Genomic DNA, 9,629 nt, shown 5'->3' with positions numbered 1-9,629 from the left:
GTTATATGAGATCATAATAAATGATTGATCAGTGAAGTAAAGCGGTCTTTCCTCATGCAACTCATCGCTATTATAGGTACCATGTGTCCTTAAATATAATGTTAGCATTTAGGACAATTCATTGTAGATGTATTTTTAACTAGTTACAACACTTGAGCAAGCTAGATTTGAGGAGGTTATGCACTATATAGAACTAATCAACCCATCTCATATATATGAAAATGACGGGCATTTTCAATCTTTATGCCCAAAAGATACAACATCATAATCACGAATATATATAAGAATGCAAACACATTATTAAAAGTGTAACACCCTGTATTTTGCAATGCTCGGGTGTTACCATTAAAACCAACTTAGCATAACATATGTGGGAACACACATAACATCCGTCAGATCTTCATAGATCGTGAAAATAACCTGTGTGGCCCACTTACAAATTTAAAAATGATCTAATCTTTCTCATCAAACCCTACAGTAAATAAAAGGCGTTGGTCAAGATGCAGACCATGATAAATAATTTAGAAAAATAATAAAGATAATAACAATGATGGTAATTGATCATTTGATAACAAAAAACCAAGAGATGATAGTCCTAATAACCTATAGAGTTGCCCACAACACAAATTATATATAAACACACACACACACACACATATATTTATATATAAATATACATGTAATAATAATGAAATAAAATAAAATTAATATGTGGATGGTAGGACATACAAAGGGTCCATTGGAACCTTCTGACCATTGATGGTCAGATTAGGATTGATTTGACCGTCGGATCGATAAAATCGGCACCCAAGGGCCTTGATTCAGTTAGCACGGCCCACCTAAGATATTGATCTGCCTGAATTCCCGTCAGAGGACCTGATTAGGACCTCCCAGAGTGAATGAACGAAGTGGATTCCACGTACCTCCACGATGGACCCCACAATCCCTCTTAAGAGTGCATGTGCACCAGTGGTGCACCGAACTATACCATGGGTCAAAGTCAGATTTGACCGACGATTTCCCCAAAGAGAAAGCCTCTCCCCCTTTTCCCGCCCCCTGTTCCTTTAAAAAACAAATGGACAGGCGTCCGTATTTGTGACTGTGGGCCACAAACTGGGGCCCACGTCCGTGATCCAAGCCATCCATCTGGTTTGGACAGTCCCTCTGACCAAATCTCATCTAACCTCGCACCCTAGAACTCGAGTGTATGCACACAATTTTCAGTGTAACCCGGTCCCACAAACATATTATTTCCAAAAGAGGAAACCTGTCTCCGTGCGACAGGTTGATGATCCGCGTGAAGGGCATCTGTCTTGATATGGATCATCCAAGCAGATGATATCTTGGCCGTCCATCTGCTTGGGGCGTTTCAAACGAAACTGTAGACGATTTTAGTTTTTGCCCACCGTATTTGAAGACGGTTTCAAGCAAGCTAAATCCCCACCGTCTAGTTTTCATCCAACTGCTTTAAGAGTTAGGTTTTGGCCATAAGCAAGGAGTGAAAATGACTCTCTCCTAGCTCCTACAAAAACCCAAAGAGAACCAAGGCCGTAGCCTCCTTCGTTCGAACCCACTGACCAAATCCCTTCAAAGCTTCAATGAAGCTCATCTACAAGCTTCCTAAGGTCCAAACGGACCGTCCAAAAGAGGCGGATGGGAGGAAGAAGCACCCTCTCCAAATGCGCCATTAATGGCAGGTTGTCTTCTTCACCGTGCAAAAACGAGTCACGGCTGGGAGTGTGCATCTGGGCACTTTTAGTCCAGCTTTTCCTAGCCAAGGGATTGTTGAAAGTCCAGTAGAGGGAAAAAGAAGAGAAGAGGACGAAGAAAGAGAGAGAGAGAAGCTGAGTTGTGGGTCGGATTGCTGGGCAGACCGAGTTAGGTTCTGATCGGGTTCGCCCTAGCTGAATAGGCACTCTGGCCATGAAGTTAGGGCTGGTTTGCTGTGTTGGGCAAGCTGAATCACGTCCACACAGTGCTGATGGGTTTCAACATGGAATGAGGGGAAGAAATAAGGGTGGAGAGGCTAGGGGTGGCGCAACTATAACGTTGCAGACCTACTGCCGAGTTGCTGGCACATTCGGACTCGGTCCGGGCCTGTCCGAGTTCATCAGCTTGCTGCCCATCCTCTGATTCATTCAAGAGCTGGTCTGAGAGTCTAGCAATGAAAAAAAAGGGGGGAAAGAAAGAAGTAAAGAAAGAAAGAAAGAGAAAGGAAGAAAGAGGGAGTGAGCACGAGTTGGGCTGCATACATTCACTGCTGAGTCAACTGGACTCAACTCGGCTAAGTCATCGGGTCTGATTTAGTCCAGACTCTTGTTGGGCATTTCTAGCAGTGGACGCAGAAGAAAAGAAAGGAAAGAGAGGGAGTTTAGCCGCCACATTGCGTTAGGGCTTGTTGTCGGGTCATGTGGACTTAACACATTGAGTTTGAGTTGGGTTTGGATCACCAGCTAGGTAGCTAGACGATTAGAGAAGAAGAGAGAAGAAGGGAAAGAAGAATGTGGAGGTGAGTTGTTGTTGCATTTGGATCGAGTTATGAGGCGAGGTTCGTCTCCAAGCCACATCAAAACACACCAACTCAAGCTGTTGGATCGACTAACGTAAGTGAACTTCCCTCCTAAAAGTAGATTATCTTGGTTTATTATTACCATTTGTATTACCATGATTATCGTGATTATTAAACATGGTTAGCCACTAACGAATTTCTCATAGTAGTATTAGTTACTATAAATGAAACTCAATTATTAGGCATTAGAATTCTACTCACCATTCCTAAAATTTATCATTAATAGTAGGGGCGTATTAATTCTACCATCATAATAATTATTATTACCATAATGAGCTAATATTAATTATACCATTAATGGTAGTAATTATGTTATAATTATTAAATTTACATGGTGGCTAATTTTACATTAACTAACATTCAAATCCTAAAATCTAACCTAGACTTCAAGCTTAGGTTGAAATCCTAAACCTGAGTGGTCAAAACTCTAGGTCAATATCCTAAACATAGATAGTGTGCTAGGTTTGGATCTAGTTATAGGATTTCATAATTTATGATAGATCACAGTATCTATTATCATGAGTATATTCATCATTTATAGTAATGATTATTATCATTAGGGAATATTATCATTTTCCTTATGAGACTAGTGTAATTCTTGTAATATGATGATTATCATTAGTCGTTATCATTTTACTGATAGTAAATGTTCTATTTTTATTTCCTCTACTATTTAATAGATTATTAGTCATTATAAGAACATTAAATGTCACATATATATATGTAAATATAAACTTGTGAATTGTCATTTAATGGATTAATACTCATATTGCAAGTGTTAATTGACCCATGGTATGGTAATAATAGTAATAATAACTTGGGATTCAAATCATAGAATTTGAGCATTTAACTAAACTTTAAGATAAAACCCTAACCCTACATAAAAACCCTAAAAATAAATAACTAAAACCCTAGGCTATAACCTTAAATCTAGATGGTACATAGAACTTGGATCTAATTATACAAGTTCATGATTTCTAGTAGGATTTAATCCTAAGGGCACACGTACTTCCTAGCAAGTTAGTGGCGATCCGATCTATAAGGTGATGATTCTTCCCCTTCAGCTTTCCATTTTTCCATTAGCTTAAGTTATAGTTTTATTCTAATTTATAATTGATATCTCCATTTCATAGTCATATGTGTTAATTGTTGGAAGTGAATTGTTACATTGCATGCTTAATATTTATCCTGCATACTTATTCATGCTGGTAGATTATTTGTGGATTGCTTATGAAGCTTAAACTGGTACATCAGTGGAAAACCCCCCACCTATAAATGTACACCCATACTTGGGATGTAACCCGACTGGTTGTGATTGTAATGGACCTTCGACTTAGTGGTTATTGAATGGTGGTTTAAATTGACTATTGATGTGGGCCTACCATCCAGGGTTGTTGTGTCCAATGGTTTTCAAGGATGGTCTTTTATCGCATGGTTTTCATACTCATCTTATGTAGCCTATTTTGATAATTGCCCTATGTGGTTTTCTTTGATATCGCTTTATACGGCTTTGTTCTAGTATTTTTCCTATATGGGTTCGATGTTTTATACCTTATAACCATGCGATGGTAAGCCCCATATACTGTAATATGATTGGCCATTAGTCGATGGGTTTCTATTAAACATCTTAAGGTAGTAGTCTCATTAACCGGGGATGGTGGTCATGAGACACTATGTCCGAGCAATCGGCCTACTCTGGGCTTTGAGTTCCCCGTAGTGACCTTTGAGCTTATTAAACTTGCTAATTGTAAATGGATTAATAATGGTTTGACTAATCATGCATTCATGACACAAACCAGCATCTATTGATATCGTATGTGATGTATGTATTTGTTTGACTGGATGATTTTTCTAGGTCGATGATTGCATAGGTGACGAGCCCAATGTCCGCACGGATGAGCATCCCCGGGGCGATGATTACATACTTCACGCATCCATATATCTAATAAGATCTGCATCGTGTATTGTTTTATATGCTTTACTTTATAACTATGCTTACCTAATGCGGCGGTGTGTAATCTTGAGGGAAATTTACACTGAGTTGGCCATTCATCCATCAAATAAATATAACCGTACAGGTAGCACGGGTGGCTTAAGTGATTTTCAGGTTCAGGCTGATGAGGAGCCGGTTTCAAGTGCCAGGGTTGCATGACTGTATCTAACTTGAGAAGCTGAGGGGTCTTGCGACTCAAATTTACTTGCATTCTACTATTTCTCATGTATTGGATCATGTAATTCTTGTATTTGTTAATTTTGGAGACATTGGTTTGTATAAGTCATTATGGGCAACCTCTTGTATATTCTAAATAAAATTTAAAATTTTTTCTTTTTGTTTACTTGTTTACTCTACGCTTATCTGCTTACTCTGATGAAAAGAAAAAAAATATATACTCGAATTTGACCATCCTTTAAGGTTAACACTCGAATTTTTGGAAAACAAGTCATATACTCGGATCTTGAAAGTCGGGGCGTTACAAAAAGACAATGAAAATTCATGATACAATTTGAAACAAAATACAATACTTATTCCTCCTCAAAAATATAAAATGAATCAAGATTCTCGGGAAGTTTGATCATATGGGCCGAGAAACTACTGAAAAAAAATTATTCTGTGACATGAAGAATAGAATGTACAATTAATTATGTAGTAAGTTTCATATAAAAGTGGGGAGATTTTAGTATTCGACTAAGAGTTGTGTCATATACATGTGATGAGTTTCGTATAATGTTTTTGCTCTGTAATTATGAACTCGACCGTTATGACTATTGTTCTCAATTCTACATATTGAAAAATTACTAACGGATCTAAAATAATCGATTTACATAGTCTCTGACAATAGCCAATAAGACATGTCAGCCAAAGTTAAAGTGATATATGAAATAATCCATTCCCTTAATAAATAAAACCTTGTGGAATACAGAAAAATATTAGAATTACATCTCAAAAATAAGTTAGACCTACTACAAGATAATGAAAGTATAAAAAAATGGGTCACAATCGAGTTAAGTGCACGTTTATACCCATCGTTAAGGAAGATTAATATTGGTTATTTAATACATAAAGAATATATGTCTAAAGTATCATGTGACCAGTGAATTTCTTTATAAGCTTATCGTGTGATGTGGATGTTATGAATGTATGTACGTGATAGCAATGACCATCAATATACTTGTTGAGACTCATCTGCAGTTGCATGCATTGGGCCCATGAGTTGTGTGTATGGAAGCTTAACGGAGCTATGGAATGAAGGCTATCGCCTAAAAGGAGGATGATTAAGACGAAATGAAATTTTAGACAATTAAAACATAATTTCCTAAACTAAACTAATGTGCAAATTAAACTAAGTATGGTAATTAACTCTAAGCCTTCCAAGCCATTAGAGGGTCTAATCATATAGACTGCAAATCATTTTCATATGATGAAACTAGTTTATAAACATGATATTGTACATGTGTGTGGGATGTGTTACCTATCAACTCTTAATATTCATCTAATCGTACATATATATAATTAAACATCTAATCACATAAGCATAATTAAACAAGTGCTCAAAGACAATTCCAAACACAAGCATATATAGTGGTTCAGTTTCCTTACTCCACTTTCGGTGGACACACTCAACCCATGAGTTTACCGAATTTCACTATCGTAGGTTTTAAATAAGGTTCACCTCCAACCTTTACAATCATACACAAGGATCAACTCTTGTAAGAAACTTAAGTGATTTTCTATAGGCTTGCCACAAACCTCAATCCTATAAAGTGTACACTCCCGCCAGAATCTCACGCAAGAGGCTTTGGTTGGCTTTTTATCGGCTAACCAACAACCTTAGTCCTACTCCAAGGACATACGTTTACTTCCGTTGGAGGCTCCATCGCAAACTAACACGTACACACTCATGTCTGGTGGCCTACACAAATACTTGATATAGGTCATGCATAAAAACTTAGTCATGTTTTGCAATTCAAATTCTTAAACTCAATCTTACACAAGGAATGAGTGTACTGGACTCACTTAACGACACTTGTCGAATTGAGCCCCGTTGATACGTCGTCTTGGGTTGCTTAATCGATGCTCTTTCATACTTTAATTAGCTCCCCTTTGCTCCTCCGATCATGATGCAAATGTGTTGTCAGTGCTTCAACTCCAAGATCAAACACCTTGTATGTGATGCTTATTTCAGTAACCAAGGTGATGGGAGATTGGGTAGAATCTCCTACAGCTAATGAGAAGTTGTAATGCTTAGGGGATTCACCTGGATGGGTGTTCCAGATGGTTTATATAAGGATTTAACCATTGGTTCAAGTCTATTCTCTATAACAAAGTGGAGAATAAGTTCATCTTCATCGGTGAGGATGGAATCCTCTTTCAAGTGATAAATCAAAAGAAAGATAACTTAGATTTCATGGACTAAGAGTTTGGGATAAGGGATATGATTATGAAATCATATAAGTTTTCACTGCACTAAAAACCATGAAAATGCTTAAGGCCCATATGCATTATACATAGGAACCCAGTTCCAACGGTAAAAAAACAGGTGGAAAATGACTAATTCGATTGATCGAGCTCCCTTTCGATGGGATCGAATGTTGGATCGATGACATTGATAAATTTTAAAATTTTAGCAATTCGTTGCTAGACATTTCTAGACACCTTCGATCGATTGAGCTCGATCAATGGAGACCAATTGAAGATCAGTTGATGGGATTGATGATCGCTAGATGAGATCGAACTCCACACAAAAATTATTATTTTGGGCATAAGATTTTTGTAGCAACTTTATACCAATTTTAGCCCTACATTTCATGTTTCAATTGAGCTTATAAGGCTAAGGAATTATAAACAAGGTTTACCTATTACACCATGATCATCTAGAGGTTCAAGGGATTTTCTGGGTCAATTGTTAGGGTCACCAAGGCACATAATTTACTTGTTCTTTACTTATTGATGCTCATGCCCTCTAGTGTCTTTGGTCTTTAGCTTCCAAGAGCTTAACCAACTACTCGACACATTGACTCATACGATTGACAAACAAAATGCACAAATCATTGCACTAATATTGTCCATTATCAATATCATACAAATGTACAAACATACATAAAATTATATCATTTTCATTACATCATACACCAAACATTCAATCATCTAAGGGATTGCATTCACTAGTCACATTCAATCATATAAGGGATTGCAATCACTAGTCACATACAAAAATATATGTGTTCAAAAGAATCACACAAATGAATTACATTTCTATCTAAACATATTGTTTCATTTTCTTAGAAACAATGTTCTTGTTATAGATTTAGAGGCCATCTCCTTTCTCTTCATCGTGATTGGAACATCCATCCAAGTTCCTAGTTCCTTTACTTCTTTTACATATTTTTTGTCCATATATTTTTCTTTTTGGGTTCAACAATTCTCCGCACTTGATACTTCGTATAACATTGAAGATAATCGAACGAAATGGTTTTTCTTAAGTAAGGATTTCATCTTACAAGGTAACATATTTAGTAAAAAATGAAGAAAAAAAGGCATACAAAGTAAAAAATTATAAATGCACAGATAAGTATATATTTGAATCTTACATAACTACTTTCAGTCAATTTTCTAGTACATAAGAAGTTAATAAATTTCATAAAGTATATCCCATAATCAAGCCCGTTAATTTGTTTTGAAGTACCTTTCATCATTTCAACATTTTATCTAAATTTCCAGTATGAATTCCCATTATTAATGATATGAAATAGCTAACAAAGTCCCTCGACAATGTCCTAACGAATGTATCATATTTTCTTTCTCATTCATTATGTAAATTTTCAACCAACAAAAGCTCTATTCTCTTCGAGTAGAGGGCATACAAGAACCAATGTTATGCATGTGCACCATGCGTTAAATAAGAAATATATCTACATGATACATAAGAAAATGATAACTAATTACATATTAGTGTTCACAGACCCAAAGGGCAGGGCTATGATGTAGTAATAAGTAATAACTGGGTGACACTGAGGTCGTACCCACAAGGACTTGCTATTGTGTGATTTCTGAAATACGTCAGAACTATAACTTGAATATAAACTATCTATTAAATTTTTGTTTAAAGAGTAACTGTGGAAGAAACTATCATAATTAAAATACTAGAGCGCCAATGATCCACTTATAGCTTCCTTAATGATAAATTACTTGATTCAATTGGATCACACAAACTAGAATTGAAGTCCTATCATATCCAGTCAGATAAAAGAGTAATTAAATCATCAAGTATAATTTTAGAACATAATTGAATTTTCATTCAATTGGTTCCCTTATAAAGCATCAACAATTTGATCTCAGGGAATTCAAAGTATTTATCGTGCCCAAAGTTAATGATAGATCAATGAATTTTACATATCAATCCCTTACAAAATAGATATGAATATATTATTACATTTCTTAAGCATCCAATGTGCCTGGAGTTAACAATGAATCCAAATAAACTGAAGATATATCTTCATTCAAACCAAATATCAATGAATTGTTCAATAATCAAATTTAATAATTTGAATGAAAGTAAACAAAACATTAAAAAGAACTAAAAGCTTCACATCTTAGCTAAAACTAAGAGATTAGCCAACCATAGATATGATTAAACTAAAACTCAAACAGAAAAACATAAAAACTAACTAACCGAAGGTTTGGAGAAGAGAGAGGAGTTATTGAAGCTCCATAATTCATTGTTGTACTCTTATCATAATTCGTATATAAAAAAGCAATAAACATCCATTTTATATAGCTTTAATTCGCACCGACTTCAAATCGACTTTGAATTTATGCACTTGATTTGATGTCACATCGATGCATCGCACACCCATCGAATGATTTGATTAAAAACAAAAAGCTGTCCAACAAAGAATTTTTGAATTTAGGAATTTTGTCAATGGCATCGAACACTCATTTGATGGCACCGAGTAGTGCATGAATATGTCCAGCAACAAAATCAAGAATTTTATGATTTTTGCGATGAGATCGAGGGTGGCTTCGATGGCACCGATACTTACTTCGATGGCATCGAAGGTA

This window comes from Magnolia sinica, chromosome 8, assembly GCF_029962835.1.
Source record: "Magnolia sinica isolate HGM2019 chromosome 8, MsV1, whole genome shotgun sequence".
NCBI classification, from domain to species: Eukaryota; Viridiplantae; Streptophyta; class Magnoliopsida; order Magnoliales; family Magnoliaceae; genus Magnolia; species Magnolia sinica.
The sequence above is the reverse complement of the archived record's forward strand: the minus strand, read 5'-3'. Positions refer to the sequence as shown.